The following is an 18,018-nucleotide window of genomic DNA, read 5'->3' as shown; positions in this document are numbered from 1 at the left end:
ACCATCTATCTGTCTCACATACCATGTTCTGTTTACCATCTATCTGTCTCACATACCATGTTCTGTTTATCATCTATCTGTCTCACATACCATGTTCTGTTTATCATCTATCTGTCTCACATACCATGTTCTGTTCATCATCTATCTGTCTCTCAACATGTTCTGTTTATCATCTATCTGTCTCTCAACATGTTCTGTTTACCATCTATCTGTCTCACATACCATGTTCTGTTTATCATCTATCTGTCTCACATACCATGTTCTGTTTATCATCTATCTGTCTCACATACCATGTTCTGTTCATCATCTATTTGTTTGCCTGGTATACCCCATATAGAGGTTTTCCAACAGTATATAGAGGTTGTACTGCAGTATATAGAGGTTTTACTGCAGTATATTGCTGCTATAACAGTTTTACTACAGTATGTATAGGTTTTACTCCAGTATATAGAGGTCGTACTGCAGTATATAGAGGTTTTACTGTAGTATACTGCCTGTTATAACAGTTTTACTACAGTATATATAGGTTTTACTGCAGTATATTTCTGCTATGCCCCATATGGTGTGACTTCAGGGTTACTGGCAGCAGGCTAACATGTGGGGAAGGAGGGGTGCTGGGGGGGTTGTGTGTTACGTAAGTCTCATGTCCTATAGAGCGTCCCCCCGCTTCTCTCCTCTCCACCCCCATCCCCCTTTCATTATCTCAACCCCCCCCCCCACCCCCCACCCCCCCACTTCTCCTCCTCTCCACTGATGCTCTGGCATGTAGTTGGCATGGCCGCCCAGGGTAAGGACTGAAGATGTCAGTGTGGTACGGCGGTGCCCCCCCCCCCCCCCCCCACACACACACATAATAACACACACACACCCACAATCCTCATATACAGACATGGACATGTACACACATACAGACAGACACACATACAGACAAACACACATGCATTGTCATACTGTATATACACGTGTACACACACACATCCTAATACAGACACACACACAATGCACACTCCCTTTAGCACTGGCCAGCCAATCAGCAACTCCCCCTCCCCCTTGATAGAATCAGGAGGGGAGGGGAGAGTAGAAAGGGAGAGGGAGGGATGGGGGGTTGAGGAAAATTCCACTAGTGCGTGTGCGTGTGTGTGCGCATGTGTGATTCAAAAGGATTAAACAACCTTGGAGTGCCATGACAGGATTGAGGGCGTTCATAGCATCTGGGTTTAGGCTCTAATTCGTGTGACTTATTACTCATCACATTGTCAGTCTGTGTGTGTGTCTGTCTGTATGAGGCCAATGTTCAATCATGAATAGCTTACAAGCTGTTCATTTATGCATGTGCATGTCTATTTGTGTGTGTGCATTACTTACCCACTGTGGTACAAGTTATACAAATGTACGCAAGTGTGACAAAAAAAAAACTATATATATATATTAGCATGTTATAAATTGATATACATATGAAGCCCCTGTAGAGGGTTAGGTAAAGGACATTTTTGACCTGCGTGTTCCAGGTGATTCATGTTTTGTGACTTTTTCATGATCTTTTACCATGGGCTTTCACTGTATCTGAAAATGTACTCTAACATAAACAACACCACATAAACTCGACACAAAAAAAAACGTCTTTTGTCATTGAACACATGCTTAGCTGCAACCCTTCTGCCGTCCTGGCCACAAAGAGCATGCAGGATGTGTGTGTTGTTGTGTGGGGGATCAGTAGTCATGGCTGACGTAACCTTTTACCTCACATACTTGGGGAGGAAGATGAGTGACCTTCTTTTGTTGGATACGGTGCAGCGAAGATGGTGCCGGTCAGCAGCTTGGACCTGTGTGTATCTACCAGGGGTGTAAACTACTTGAGTAATTGTACTTCATTACAATACTTAAGTACTGTTTTGGGGGATTTGTACTTTACTCAAGTATTATTAGTAGGGATGTCCGATATTATCGGCCTACCGATATTATCGGCCGATATTGGCATACAAATGTGATATCGGAAAATATCCGTATCGGTTTTCAAAACAAAACATTTATTTAACCTTTATTTACCCAGGCACGCAAGTAAGAACAAATTATTATTTTATTTATTGTCAAAGTATGCATAATGTTGTGTTAATTACACAACAAGGGATATGTAATGTTAATTACCTGAAATTATTCAGTTCTTTGGGGGGGGGGGGGGGAACCCTGCATATATCGGTATCGGTTGATATCGGTATCGAAAATTAAGAGTTGGACAATATCGGTATATCGGTATCGGTAAAAAAGCCAATATCGAGCATCCCTATTAGGTTTGTATACTTGTACTTTTACTCAATTACATTTCAGAGAAAAAAAACATAATTTTTATTCCTTACATATAGTTGACTATATTGACTAGAACTTGCCATAAAATGCAGACCTACAAAGTACAAAGTACAAACCTCGCAGGTCCAACTATTTTAATTAGTATATTTGTTTCTCTGGCCGAACTAACCTTTAACGTTATTAACTTATTAATCCCGCGGCCGCACTTTATTTAAAAACAGCCAATCAAATCCCCATCAATGGAAAATGAACCCGCCCATACCCATGCTGATTGGTCCTTGTGCAAGACTAGAATGCGGGGATCTATCAGAAGAATAGACAGTCAGAAAAAAGGTTTGTACTTTTTAGTACTTAAGTACATTTAAAAGTAGAAACTTTTTTACTTTTAACTCAAGTGTGTTTTTAGCCAGATACTCTGACTTTTACTTGAGTACGATTTTGAGACGGTACCCATACTTTCACTTAAGTATAATTTCTGGGTACTTTTTTACACCCCTGTGAAAAGTGATGCAGAGCTAACTCTATTTTTGGTGGGCAGGTAAACTCACTCTTGCTAAGTTGCCTACTGCAGCTTTAATGGGTAAAGATAAAGCAATTTCATTCCGGTACAAAACATTTGTTTCTTTCAACTATTGCACAATGTAGCTGTTAAAGAATGTTAAAGAATTAATGAGGCTGTCACTCACTCACACCTGCTAGTTGTTTGAACGGATATATAATTAATTGCAATGGGTGGAAATGAACTGTGAAAGGCGACACACCTCTATGCCAACTATTGTTACCTGTGCTTGTTTTGTGACGTCGAAGGGTCAGCAACCATCCGTGACCTTAGTGTCAAATATCCCCAGACGTAGACATATGCTCACCAGTGATGACAAAGGGAACACCTTGAGGGGGCGTTTCTCAGACAAGACAAAGATGGTCTGCTTTCCTTTCTACATATCATGTCATCATCACCATCATGTCACCGACTTAGTGAATGTCAATGTCTAGAAGCAGCGTGGATACATTATAGACTGTATTAGTTTAGGGTTCTCGCTCTTAAAATCGAACTTCTTGGAAGGATATGTATTTTTTTAACGATAATTAAAATATATTTTAAGCAGGTTGATTTTCCGATTGTATAGTTCATCAAGAGGTCACCTCAATGTGGTATTTACCCAAGACGTCAGCTGTTTGTCCGTGGAAAGAGAATGCACTTAAAGATGCAGTAGGCAAGATAAATTGGAGAAATTAGCAAGTGAGTTTATCTTCCCAGCAGCAATACACTTCCGGGATTCTGAAATCAGGGAGGAGATAGCGGGGGGAGCAAATTAATGAATGGGGATGAGAGCCTTGATGTAAGTGGTTGCAGCTACGGCTGTGGGGGTGCTAGAGACATGATCGAATAGACTTTTATGCGCCTGAGACTCCTGAACACGGCGCAACCAATTCCAAATCTATCAGAACTAAATCGGCCGAGCTAAAGTCCCCTTTTCAGCACCTACTCCCCATACGCATGTGCAGATTGCCAACGGAGTCTGAACAGCGCGCGAATGAATGTTGAATGTTCCATCAGAGGGGGGAGCTTGTGGTGGTAGTGTAAGCGGCTACAGACCACTGCACTTAAATATAAACATTAGTCTACGTGGAGACTCAATGAGGTAATTGTAGAAGTCGCCATAAGACGCGTCTGGCAATTGAGTGGGATCATTTTTCCATTATCCTGTTAGACTGAAAGGACACTTGCCACCAAAGCAGGCACAAGCTCCCCCCTCTGATGGAACATTCAACATTCATTCGCGCGCCGTTCAGACTCTGTTGGCAATCTGCGCATGCGTATGGGGAGTATAGGTGCTGAAAAAGGGACTTTAGCTCGGCCGATTTAGTTCTGATCGATTTGGAATTGGTCACGCCGTGTTCAGGAGACTCAGGCTCATAAAAGTATATTGGATCATGTCTCTAGCACCCCCACAGCCGTAGCTGCAACCACTTACATCAAGGCTCTCATCCCCATTCATTAATTTGCTCCCCCCGCTATCTCCTCCCTGATTTCAATGTAACGCAGAAGTGCAGTGGTCTATAGAGCGAGCTCTGCAGGTTGATTGGTTATAGAAGCAGGAAGCTCATGTTTTTGGGCCAATCAAATGTGTTTGGCCTGTCAAGTGAGGTTCCCGGGGTCGAAAAACAAAGACCACCATCACATTCCTCGCCACCTGCTGGGAAATACTTTTCATTCTTATTTTTTTATTTAGCTTAAAGCTGCTAGTGCCTCTGGGGAGGAGTCTGTAGAATACCTTTGTTGCATGAGCTTGAAAAGTGATGCCGTTTGCTCTATTTCTGCTGAGCAGGTAAACTCACTCTTGCTAATTACTTCGAAGCTTGCCTACTGCAGCTTTAAGCAGTCACTGCAAAAAAGTCTCCAATCTTAACATCCACTTTAAACTTATATCGATCCCTAAACATTTCACGTGTTCCAATTCAACTGAACTTGTTTCTTGAAATCAGACAAATCAACTCCTTCCGTTTCACGATCATATTGCATGTTTTAGAATATCCTTCAAGCAAGCTCATTAGTACAGGGAATCGCTTGTCATGGTGGAAACGTCTTGTAGTGAGAGAAATATTGTACATAATAACCGTGGTTTTACTCAAGTTTGAATTTCAATTCTGTACTTTCATCTCTATTGCATCAGCTTGTTTCACTTCCTGTTGTGAAGGTGGAAATGCACTGTATAATATTATGTTCTGATTGCAACACAGTGGTTACTGCACCACCATGTCCGACGAGGTAATTCTGTGTCCAAGCTGAGATAGAGACAACATTAATCTTAAATAAACATTAATAATAACTACACGTTATTCCTCTGGTCTAAGACAGTACAGAAATATTATTATAATTAATGAGCAACTCTCTCCAAAAAAGGAGTGTTAAAACTCAAACTTGTGATATCATCAAATATAAAGTCTGAAGCTGCTCCATAGACAATGCATTGGGAGAGATTGTATAGATGACACTGAGAGCACCCAGGGTAATGTTCGGAGTTCATAGGTACAGTTTCTGTTTCAGAACTGAGACCACTACTATAGAATAAAGCAAATTTTGATATAAAAAAAAAGAAAACAAACATTCTGTCATAGCAGCTCCATACTTTATACTTAATGATATACCACGTTTTATTCTTACTTATCTGGTTTCTAACTTTGAGCTCATGTTCAGAAATATTGATATTTGAACCTTAGGCCATGGAAATACCACATTTGAATTTTTTATTTGAGTGGTGTTCCCCTTTAATGTATTCATGACATCCCAGCCAGGATCCAGAAATGTAGCCCCCACAAAATAAGCTTGGTCCACCTAAGCCCAGAGTGACGTGACATCTTCTTGTCTTCATTGTGGACTAAACATCTAAACATATAGCTTACAGCTGAACAACCAGTACACATTGCACAAATAAGAGACAAATCAACTCAGTATGTTTTTTCAAAAACATATTTTATTCCCTTCCCTCCTTTGTCAACCCCCAACCCCCCCCCCCATTACCTCTTGATACATACTGTGAGGGACTTCAGTAGGCAGTGAAGCTAAAGATAATGGCTGTTTCCCAAAGGCACCTCAGCAAACAAAGCTCATCTCTGTCCCATTAACTTCAAATTAAACAAATGTTCCGTTTAATGTTAATATATTGCTTTCTAAATGACCATGATTTAGTTTGCACCTGGGCTACTATAAATCTTTATTCATTGTGCATTAGCCATTCAGCAGTGGCCCCGGCTCCAATTTGGTTCAGAATACCAGAGTGAGGCTTTTAAGGCCCACATCACTCCCATTCTGGACTTTTTGCATTGGCTACCGATCCAGTTTAGGACAGATTTTAAAGTAATTTTGATCATTACTTAGAAGGCTTAACATGGTCAGAGACTGCGCTGCTGTGCTCTTTAAGTGTTGCATGGTCTCTCAGACCCTCTTGGTAGTTCCTAGGTCAAAGATAAAAACCACAAGGTGACTGCGCTGTTACAGTCGCTGGCCCTGAGCTCCGGAACTGCCTCCCCATAAGTATAAGATTGGCTGATTCAGTCAATCTTAAAAAAAAAACAATATTTTAAGAAGCTCCATAAGGAAGAAAGCTCCATCAATTAGTGGATTATTTCTACACTTTTTGTTTGGACATTTTGGTGGAATACATTTTTTATTTTGGTTAATAAAATCTAGCAAACTGAAAAAGATTATCTGGTAACCAGTTATATGTAAGTCTTAGCGACACTTAGGACAATATATATATATATATATATATATATATCAATATATCTTTATATACAGTATACTCCAAGTATTGGAGGTAGTGTCTTGGCATCATTCTACCATTATAGTGTCTCCTTAATAACAGCATGTTGCAGATATTAACACGAGAAACACCTACATGCCAAGGAAGAACAGTTCCCTGTATATACACAGTATACTTTTTAATCTTTATTTAAAATGTCATGAGCACGTAGACTATGTATTTTCCAGCAACGTCTGCTACACATTCACACAGTTCCACACATCCCCACGTGGAACTGTCAGGTTCAAGACTACAATCATAGGCTTCTACTTTGGTCCACTGGATGTTTTGGGGGTTAAGTGCCTTGCTCATAAGGGCACTCCAGTGGTAGGCGTCGAGGGAGGGGAGAGTGTTATTCATTCCCTTCCCACACCAAGATTTTTTTCCCTACCAGTCCGGGAATCAAACGGGCGACCTTCCTGACACAAGTCCACCTCCCTAACCTTTAGGCTGCCACTGCAGCATGTGTTACTGTGTACACTATACAAAGCTTTCCCTAAGGCACTGTCCCCTTAAGACCAAGGGCAGTTACACCCATCGAGTCTCTGGGACCAGTGTAGAATAACACTGAGCTACTGTAGAACCCAGGGGAAGGGGTGAAGAGCACAGGGCCCCACAAAGAGGACCACCACAGCAGGTGGGGTCACCAAGTTGGACTGGAGGTGTGTGTGTGTGTGTGTGTGTGTGTGTGTGTGTGTGTGTGTGTGTGTGTGTGTGTGTGTGTGTGTGTGTGTGTGTGTGTGTGTGTGTGTGTGTGTGTGTGTGTGTGTGTGTGTGTGTGTGTGTGTGTGTGTGTGTGTGTGTGTGTGTGTGTGCGTGCGTGCGTGCGTGCATGCGTGCGTGCGTGCGTGCGTGCGTGCGTGTGTGTGTGTGTGTGCTAGGTATCCTAGCTTCCATTAATTTGTGGTAAACTAGGCTAGCTTGCAGCCGGATAGCTTTCTACTGAACGCACAGAGATGAAATTGGTACCTATCTTCTTGTCTGACTCTGGAGAAGATGGTAAGAGCATTTCCCATGATGTTACCATGTTTCTGTAAGTTCACCATTTGCTGTTGAAATGACATTAACCAAAGACAATGGCCCATAACCTTTTCTGGACTGTGTTATTTGTCACTCGACAGATACCTCTCAGCTTGTGTAGCCTTTTGTTATTTCTGTTTTCACAGAAGGTTGGAATTCTTGAACTCTATTGCCATCAGTGGCTACATTTAAATGCACAGAGTATACCTCACTATTGGCCATATACCGGGTTAAGGTATTATTCGGGTTAAGCTACTGTATTTATTTACATGCACATTCGCTACCCAGTGTTTGAGTATCGACCTGAATATGGCTTATACGTCTGCTTGCTAAATTAATCAAAAGGTGCACCGGACAGCCACGTCTCCCTCTCTGACCATGTCAGTTTACTAACGTGCACCCTTTGACCCCTTGATTTACATTTTTTTGACTAAAGTGCACTTTTTTATACAGACGAATCTATTTATTTATTTATTTATTGGACTGACAGATCAACAGTGTAGGGATCCCGTTCTGGCAGTGTATTGTCTTTTATGCTTTATTATTTTTAGCCACTTTTTCTCCCATTTTCTATTTTTCTCCCATCCCAATTTCGTATTTCCAATTCTCCCCTCCCCTGTCTCGAACATTGTTAGACCATGCCTCCCACTGGTCGGCTGCAATGAGGACCAAGCCTTGCATCACGTGTCCCCTCCGGTACACGAGGAGGCAGCTGTCGCATCTTTTCACCTGAACAGCACGATCTCTCAGTGGCGAGGAGTAACGCGTGGGAGGGACACGCTGCCCCCGATGCTTCCTGATTCTGCTGTACAGGTGCACCAACCGACCTGTAGGAGTCGCTGTCCACAACGTCCAATCCCCACCCACCGGCTTTCCCACCCTCTAACACTGCCCAATTGTGTTAGTACGACGGCCGGCCAAGCCGGTAGCAACGCCGAGAGCTGGGCTCGATACCAGCATCTCCTGCATTAGTGGCGAGCGCCTTGCCCACAGCGCCACTCAGCCGCCCTATGTCTTTTATGCTTTGAAGTGTCATGTATGTCTCTTGTCCCTGTTTTGTCCTGTTTTGTCTTGAATGTATAGAACTGCAGCTGTTTGCCATATCATGTGTTAAATTGCCCCTTGCAGGACTAATAAAGTGTTTTGAATTGAATTGACTGAGCATTAGTATGTTAATTTGACTAAGAAATATTATAATTGTTAATTATTCATAAAATATTATCAAAATGACCCAGGACTACTGAACTATGACCCTGAGCGAGGCTGATGAGCTTGCACAGACAGTGACATGTCACAGTAACTGGTTTAATATTGGAGTAGCCTAAGCCAGGCTTTTTAACCAGGTTTCTCATAATAAAATACGAGCTATACTAGTTTATTGTAACAGAGTTATTTTTACATGCGTCTACCCCAAAACCAGGTTAGTTAGGTAGCCGGGTTAAGAACGGAATTCTCTGTGCATGTAAACGTAGCCAATGACCTGTCGCAATGACAATCATATCAAAGACGTCTTCCCCCGTATTTTATGTAATTTGGTCCTCCTGATAATACCCATCCGCTTCTTAGCTAGCATTAGCACTAACATTATTTTCCCCAACATTAGATAGAGTAGGCTATTAGCTACCAACCATTTTGACTAATGCTAGCTCATTTGATCTAAGATGTTAGCTAATATTATTAGAAGCAAATATTTTCAACTATTACATTTACACACTCAAGTAAGCCTACGGGCATTCTCAAAGTGCGGCCCGTGAACCAAACCCTTGGAAATATTTCTGGCGGCCCGCGATGAGTTGCTAACCTCTTGCATAAAACACCTGTCGATTACATACCCAAAGTCATTTGAAAGCTATTCTTGGACGATTTATAGCACATGCATGAGTCTGGCCTCTTTTGAAAGGAAACATTCAGAAGTTCCTTCCACAAGAGGAAGAATCACTCCGAGTGCTACTGTAATAGATTTACAGAGATTTGAACACACTGGAAAAAAATAAATAGGTTCCAGCTGAAAGGTATTAGCTGGAAAACACAATAGAGCCATAGCCTGAAGTCTTATACAGGTTCAAAGTTGATAATACAACAAAAAACATGTGTTTTACACATGTTTTTCTAATGGTATGTATAGGTATGTTTATCCAAAATGGCCATAGGCACCAAAACATAATACTGTATATCCTGGGAAATATCCCTCACGTGAGATATCGTTGTTTCCCCGAATTTCATTAGTTACAAAAACGGTCAATAATTTTCACCGTCGGAGGTGATTGGTCCTTTTTCAAAACTGACAGTTGTTTGCTGTTTGGTCTTATAACCTGAAATTGGAAGCATGTAATAGGCCAAGTAGGGTGTCAATCAAACAACCATCTTAGCTTTCAACCATTGTATTGATTTGGTTCAGAGACACTAAACAGCGGGACACCGTCAAACGAGGGCAAATGCGCTGCGATGTGTGACAGCCTGTTCTCTGAACATTAAGTGGTTTTTAAGGTGTAAATACATGTGTTATATTTGGTCCGGTTCCCCGTACAGTTTTAAACCAACCTACAACATTACAGTACTTTGCTTTTAAGAAGGTAAAACTGCTCAGCCTGGGCTAAGCAGTCAAGTTACGAATGACAGCTTGTTGAAAGCTTGCTAGGCTACTGGTTGCATGGCAACTAGGCATCTTGCGAGTCGTGTATGTATTGTCAGATGCCTACTTGCGAGACAGATTACTTCATCATTGTAGGTACATTAGCTAGCGATTTCAATGATTGCCATTTTTGCAAGATCGCAAGTTTGACCGTAGTTAACGTTTTCCTCGTCTCAAGTCAATCCAATGTTGGGTCCCTACATTGGCCATCAGTCAACAAAACTTTGAGTCGTTTATTTGCTAGCAGTTATCAGAACCAGAAGCTCCGCAGAGTTGCACTGTGTGGGGTAGGAGGATCGAATGACATGGGGGAAGAAGACATCTTTAATACCATTGTTTGTCCGTGTTTGCATCATCATTAGAATACCCATCAAAATTCCCCTCAGAAAGTGGTAGTTGAAAATGTTAATAAAATGTCATGCAATGTCTCCTCCTAGCCTGAAGTTATTTCAGGTCATTGCATACTGGGTGATGTATCCACACGTCAGGCAACCCCAGTGGCACTCGAACATAACCCCCCCCCAAAAAGTGTCAACACTGCTACGCAAAAGCGCCTCCTCAGCCTGTGTGTAAAGCTCTGTATCTTTGGCTTTCAAATGTCATTTATTTATTGGTCCCATAGTAAAACAAAAACTAAGAGGGCCTTTATCTGCAGTTTGTCTCTTTCTGACCGAGTGGAACAGCTTGTGCATTGCAGATCATGTGTCATTTGCGTGGCATCAAACGCGCCCCGTTGGTTTTCAATTGGACATACTGTTCTTAAGTAATACCAACACCATAGTGTGTTTGAACCATGCCGTTCTATTCTGCTGTTTGTTGACCAAACGGTCTCTACGTCGCTAAGTTAGCGATATACAGTGGTAACCATCGTAGATGCCCTACCGGCTCTGCTATCTATCCTGATTACCAGACAGTGGTAGCTGTAGAAGTAGGCCCACATCCTGCATTAATCCTAACATTTATTGTTTCGTTTTTCTTAAAATGTTTGAAATAAAAATGGTATAAATGAATGCTAAAGGAACAACAACATCACGGGAAACTTACAATCTTCTGAGAGAGGATACCGCGTTCTTCTCTGTAGGTTCAGTAGAAAAGTATCCGGCTGCGAGGCTAGTTGAGCACAAATGAACGGAAGAGGATACGGACCAGCTAGCCAAGCTGTTGGCCAAACACACCTCTCCATGAGTTTTAAGCGAGGCTAGTGGTTCGTATCCACTCCCATTCATTTGTGCTAAGCTAGGCTAGCTTGCAGCCGGATAGCTTTATACTGAACGCACAGAGAGGAAACTGGTATTTATCCTCTTGTCTGACTCTGAAGACAATCAGTGAACATATGATTAACATTGACTGGAACAAGTATTTCTGAATATATCCCTCAGCTCTAATTAGTGGGCTACTGCAGAGCTTGAAGCAGTGACGTAGCTGCAATGTAGAGAGTGTGTAAAAAGTGGGACTTTCACGATGGCTACCTCTGAAGGAAGGACAACTGGGATCAACTCAACTTAAAAAGGAAACGCCAGAAAACAACATTTAGATGTAATTTAGCAGAGCCCTGGGGTGAGCATACAAGTATTACCAGTTGGAAATAGCAATACTGATATTTCTGGTTTATATAAGATAAGTCTGGATTTCAGGATTCACTGACTAGATCAAAATGACGTTGAAAATCCTTATATCCTGATATTAAAAGAAATTCAACGGTGGCTCCCAGCCTCCCCATAACTGTTTTAATTTTCCAAAAACATTCGACAAGGCTTGATGATGTAATTTTGATGCAGACATTTCTGGAATCCAGGCTTCAGAAACAGGAAATATCCTCGCAGCACTTTACTTTTTCAAATTGGTATTTTTCGCACATACAGCCTACATTCACCCCAGGGCTCTAGTAAATTAGAAGTGTGTTGTTCTGACTGGGTACAGGAAACTGCTGGTGCTTTTTTTCTTTTTATTCTTATAAAATTATAATTGTTTTTAAACTTTGGAAACTTGTACCTTGATAGAAAAAGAGTGTTTTAAAATGTCACATGCAAACTCAGAGACAGAAAATTAGGAAGAGAGAGAGAGAAAGAGCGAGAGAGAGAGAGAGAGAGAGAGAGAGAGAGAGAGAGAGAGAGAGATGGAGAGAGAGAAATAATGAGTTGTGCCATGGAGGCTATTTTCAGAATGTGACATGCTGTGTAAATTCACTCCTGCGGGAAAAACTCCCATTTACCCTTTTGCAGCATTTGCCATTATTAAACGTTCAGGAAGATTTCCTACTTTGGAGTCAGGGGATTGATTTGTGTATGTGGTCAAAGTACTCAACAAATACACACTCAAACAAATTACTCTCAATACGACAAAGTCACTCCACGGTTTCCTATACACTCAGTGACCTCGATTCAAACAAGTTCACAGATCACAAGTCACATGGTCCCCTACACCACGAAAACAACACAGAGCCACTTTCCTCCAGTTAAAATTGCCTATCGACCACCTTGTGTCACGCACATTTATTTTAAACGTCGAGATCGATACCAGCCCCTGAGGCATTTGTCACACTTCTGTTGCATCCATCTGTGCAGTTTGTTTAATTGTTAGTTGTAATCCAAGCCATTAAGGGCATTAATTGGCTTTTAAACGCCATGGTTCAAACCTACAGCATGTATTCTAATGACACCTTGATGGAAAACCGTGTTGACACAACTGGAGCAGTTGACTTTAAAGTGAAAATCCCGTCATTATATATTAGCTTCCGCGTCGGCACGAGACGGGTTGTGCGCCAGTGTGACACATGGCGAGTTACCTACTGCAGCTCTATTAAATATAGAATAATTAAAAGTGGAATCTGTAACGTCGTCAAAGAGTGCCCTCAAGGCAAGAGGACCCCGCTTGTTCACGGACCTTTGTTTACTTCCCTTGTTTTGGTCTGATGTGTGGGTTGTATTTCAGTGGGTATAGGGGAGGTGTTGCTACCGCTTGCCACACCTCAGGCTCTGTCAAGAGGGGTCTGGAGAAACTCACAGTATAATAAGATGCTAAACTCCAACCCACACATCACACCAAAACAAAGAATATAAACAAAGTGCAGTACCAAGCGGGGCTCTTTTTTGTGTAGCAGGTGCCGTTCCCACAACATTACAGATTCTACCTTTAAAGATAAATAAAAGCTCCGCCTTAGTCTTCTCACAAAGAATGTAAGTGAATGGGGCCTGCTTCTTCCAGAGTTCCAAAAATATCCTAAAATGACCATGTGTACAATCACTTCAATTGTTTGGGAGAAGGTTAAGTGGAGCTGCCCTAGCTAGGCTTGCTCTGTGACACATAGACGCACGAACCTCAACGGCATTTCAACTGACATATAGGTGAGTTAAGTAATGACGGAGTTTACAATTTAATGTGAACCTTTACTTTGATAGAGCCGTTTAGCCAAAACGTGGGACTTGTCCCAGAAGCAGTCTCAGTTGAAAGGTATTTACTATAGACACCATTTTAACAAGGACAACTGGGTGTCATAGATGCAAAGCTAACTGGTCTTTACACAAAGTGAGAGTGACTACCTGTGAGTGAATAACTGGATGAATTGCTGAGTCAGTTAGTGACATTGCTGGTGATAGAAGTGCTTCGCATCTTGAAAAAGAAAATGTTTACTTGAAATGCAAACCATTTGAATCCCAGACTAGCAGTCATTTTTAAATACAACCCTCTCCATTTTAAATTACATTTTAAATCTATTATACCACTAAAACCACTGTGAGATTCAAATGACATTAATTACAAAGAATTCCATCTCTGGAAAAAATTCCATTAAACTGGGACTGTTTCTGGGTCCACTGCCACATTTTGGCACATACTGTACAATGTATCACTCTCTATGTGGAAGGCTTAGAATCATTAGAAGCAAATTCAATTGATCACAAACCAAGCCCCCTCTTGGGACATTCGAAACATTTGTATGCCGTTGATTTTGGGAAATTGCTAACAGCTTCCTGTTAAAGGGACAGTTAGGAGGCCTATGTGATTTGTCACAAACTGGTCGTCTTCTCTGTTCATCCAAAAATGCTTGCGTCTGTGTTTTTTAGCTATTGAAAACAGAAAATGTTAGCATTTGTCAACCTCATACTAGACATGCTAGTAGGAGCCAATGAAGCACTCTAAATGATTTTGCTAAGCAATATTCATACTTCATGTCCCCCCATTGACTTCCATTAGCAAGAGGCTAACATTTTCTGCTCCCAATATCTCAAACACGCACAAATTCGCAATAGCTGCAACCTTTTTGCGATACCCCTTGCCACGCCCCCAGTTGGCATGAACAAACACACCTTCACACAGACATAACCGCCAGAGGGTGGGGAATTTCTTTTCGACCAACCAACTGACCAACTGACCGATCGACAGAGTGACCTACCTAGCTCTGGTCGCAGGCTCGCAGCTAAAGACAGAAAACTGTGCTTTATGGACGGGCTCACATACTCGGTCTGTGACAAATCAGGTAGGCTAGAACAAATCAATGGGTTATGAAACCATTTCTCTCTAAATTGCATGCACGTCATTCCATTCGCTTCTGTAAGCTATAGTCATAGAATAATTTTCTAGAACTGTTTGAATGGAAAATGTATACGATTTTGAGAGAAATACTGTCATTGAGTTACATTGACAACTAATTCTACCAGGCGGCTACTGCCGACAAACACATTTTGAATGCCCTCAGAGGGAGCTTGGTGAGTGATCCTATAGCTTAGGCTTGTCTATGTGTTCCATTTGCTGGTCTCCGGCTGTATATGTAACGCTATGCGCTTCATATCGCAGGTGGGCAAACAAACGTATGAGATGAACTTAAGTTCATATGTAATTCAATTTGACTTACTCAGACACATTCTATATCATCTACATGTGGGCGACTTATTTGTCAAATGCTCACCCTGAAGTTGTTGAAATGGTCCAACTTGTCAAAACGTCAACAAAGAGTCCGTTGTGCATTCTGGGTGCTGACAGCTGAATCGAATACCAGTTTTTAATGTTTAATTTATCTTTCAAATCAGGATGTCAGGAAGCAGACAATACTCTCTCCATTGAAGTTTTGACTTCAAGTGGACCTTTTCAACAACTTCGGGGTGAGTGTTTGATAAAATTAGCGGCCCGGATTCTATGTTTAGGTACTTAGGAACGCATCAGAGTGAAATTAAATCACATAACATACCAGGATCTTAAGTTCATCTCACTATACGTTAATTTGCCGGTGGCGATATGTAGCTATAGTGTAGCGTAGCGTTACATATACAGTCGGGGACCTAGCAATGTGTTCATGTGTTCATGTATTGCGGTGTGTTATATTTGATTCACTGGTACGTTCGTTATGTTCCCTGTAAAACACACACGTCTCTCCACCCACGTTTATTTCCTTGTTTTCTTTGCTTTTTTCTCTCTCTTTTTTTGTCCTTGTATACGTTTAGTAACTCTAAAACAAAAAGCCAGCTCTTTGAATGTGAAGAGCCTAACAATCAGGCATGCATTTGTCGTTGTCCGTTTCTATAAGGTTTTCTTTTTTTGTTGTCACGACACCTAACAGAGTAAAATAATCAAAACAGAGAAGTTGAAGGAAAAAAGATGAAAACAAAATAATAAATCAACAATCAACAAAGAATTTCTGAAACCCAGGTCGTCAAAGAGTTTCAACCGATCTGTTCTAACAATTTGCATTCCTACGTTGTTAGTTCCTCCTGTTAAAAATCTAAATAAAAACACTACTACAGACAGACACATCAGTAGCTACCACGACTTAAAAAAGGTTTTGCTTCTCCATAATCACAGAGTTTAGAGAGAACTACTTCACAAATATTCTACAGGTTACACACAAGTTCTGCGTTTCCGTTGCTGCTTTTCAATTTTTTTTAACAATATCACAAATATATCTACTGTCGTATAATACACTTAATAAGGTTTATAGTATGTATGTCAATGTTAAAATGTCCTTTTTCTTAAGAGAACTACAGTACTTATTAAGACTACGTAGTAAATGTATATTTAGGGAGGTATAGGTCGAAAATGCACACAAGTAAAAGTCACTACTACAACAATGTTATATAAACGCAAGCAAAAAATGAAAAAGGGAAAAAAGGTTATATAATACTAAATCTTGTAGCCAGCAGTTAAAATAGCTATACATCTTTTTAAAATAATGTATATTCATGGTCGTTTTTTGTGGCTAGGTTTACCCCGAAAACCGTTTGTGTATATTATGCTGTAGCTCCTCCCTCGTCCATCCCCCAAATATCTTAACTCCTCCCCAAATACGGCAGTTACCAGCTACCCATGCACCCATCTGGCTGATGCAGTTCTTAGGGCTGGGCAATATGGAATAAATTAATATCACAATAATCATAACAATATCAATAGTCTGAAAGAAATGTTTAACCATTTTAGCACTATGATCATCATTGCCCCTGTTGATTTAAAGTGGAACTGATGTGATCTCAGCACGAAATGGCTTAAAGGCATACACCAACATTTTGGCAAAACAAGCTAAACATCCGGTTTTGGAGTTGATCTCCTCACATTTGAGATGCTGGGCACTCATATTATGCATAATAAAATATAATAAAACATAATAAAAAGTTGGTTCCAATCCTCTCACCGCACAATGGGTTGAGTGATGAAAGAATTGAATTCAAAGTATAAAAATAAAAATAAAAAATAAAAAATGTATAATCAAAGATACATCTATTAAATAAGCAAATAATTATTTACCAAAATGGTTTGGTGTATTCCTTTTCATTTATGTCTGGGAAAACTCCACAAAATGCGGGGTAATTCTTAAGTATATATGGAGTGTGTGAAAAGTCTTTGTGCTCGAGGTAAACCTAGCCACACAAGTATCAGAGATCCAACCCTCTCTTCACTGTCACTCCCCCCCAAAACATTCACACAAGTTTTGCATCTGGGTGGAGAAAATGAGAACACATCCAAATAGACCTCTCGTGGATCGTATGTTTTTGTTTAAAAAATTATTATTGTATTTAAAATAGTTTGCATCTCTCTCAAAACAATTATCATTTTTAGTTTTCTCCTCTTCGGGGAAAACTGAATCAATAAATAAAAAATAACAAAAAAAAAAAATTCTCTTCTTCTTTTCAAACCACTTTTTCCAAATCTTTCCGCTTCAGAATAAGCGGGCAAGGTGGGTATAAAAAAATATTAAAAATAATAAAGAAATAAAAATTACATATTTTTTTCAGTTAAAACCAAAATGCCTTTGAAATGGCATCATAACTGTATTAAACCCCTTGACAGACAAACAGCTGAATGTCCAGCAAGAAGCCTCACTAAAATGACTAGAATGTAGGATGTTGTGACTAGATGGAGCTGTTTGTCCTATAGTCTATTTCAGCACTATGACATCGGCATTGGTCACTTGGTAACCAGAATTGCCACGTAATATATTTTCAGCATTGACCATAAGCCTTGCATATAGAGTATGCATACACATCGATATATGACATAAGAGCTATATTTGACAGATGCAAGCTGATTACAGCAAGGTCACACTGTTGCTCCTCTAACACCACCGATGCAGGTGAGATAACTCGCACACAATATACAGTAATAAACAATTATGTGCCCAGGATCAGTCGTGAGGCTCTAGACTGAGAACGGTGCAGCTGTGGTCTGGTCAAGGATTGGTGGGCCCCGTGAAAATGCCAATGTTCACCTTTACCCCCGTAGCTCTCTGACGAGGGGTCGAAGGTGGCGTACCGGCACGTTCACGCTCCCACACCT

This window comes from Notolepis coatsorum, assembly GCF_963971535.1.
Source record: "Notolepis coatsorum genome assembly, chromosome: 4".
Lineage (NCBI taxonomy): Eukaryota > Metazoa > Chordata > Actinopteri > Aulopiformes > Paralepididae > Notolepis > Notolepis coatsorum.
Note: the sequence above shows the minus strand (reverse complement) of the source record.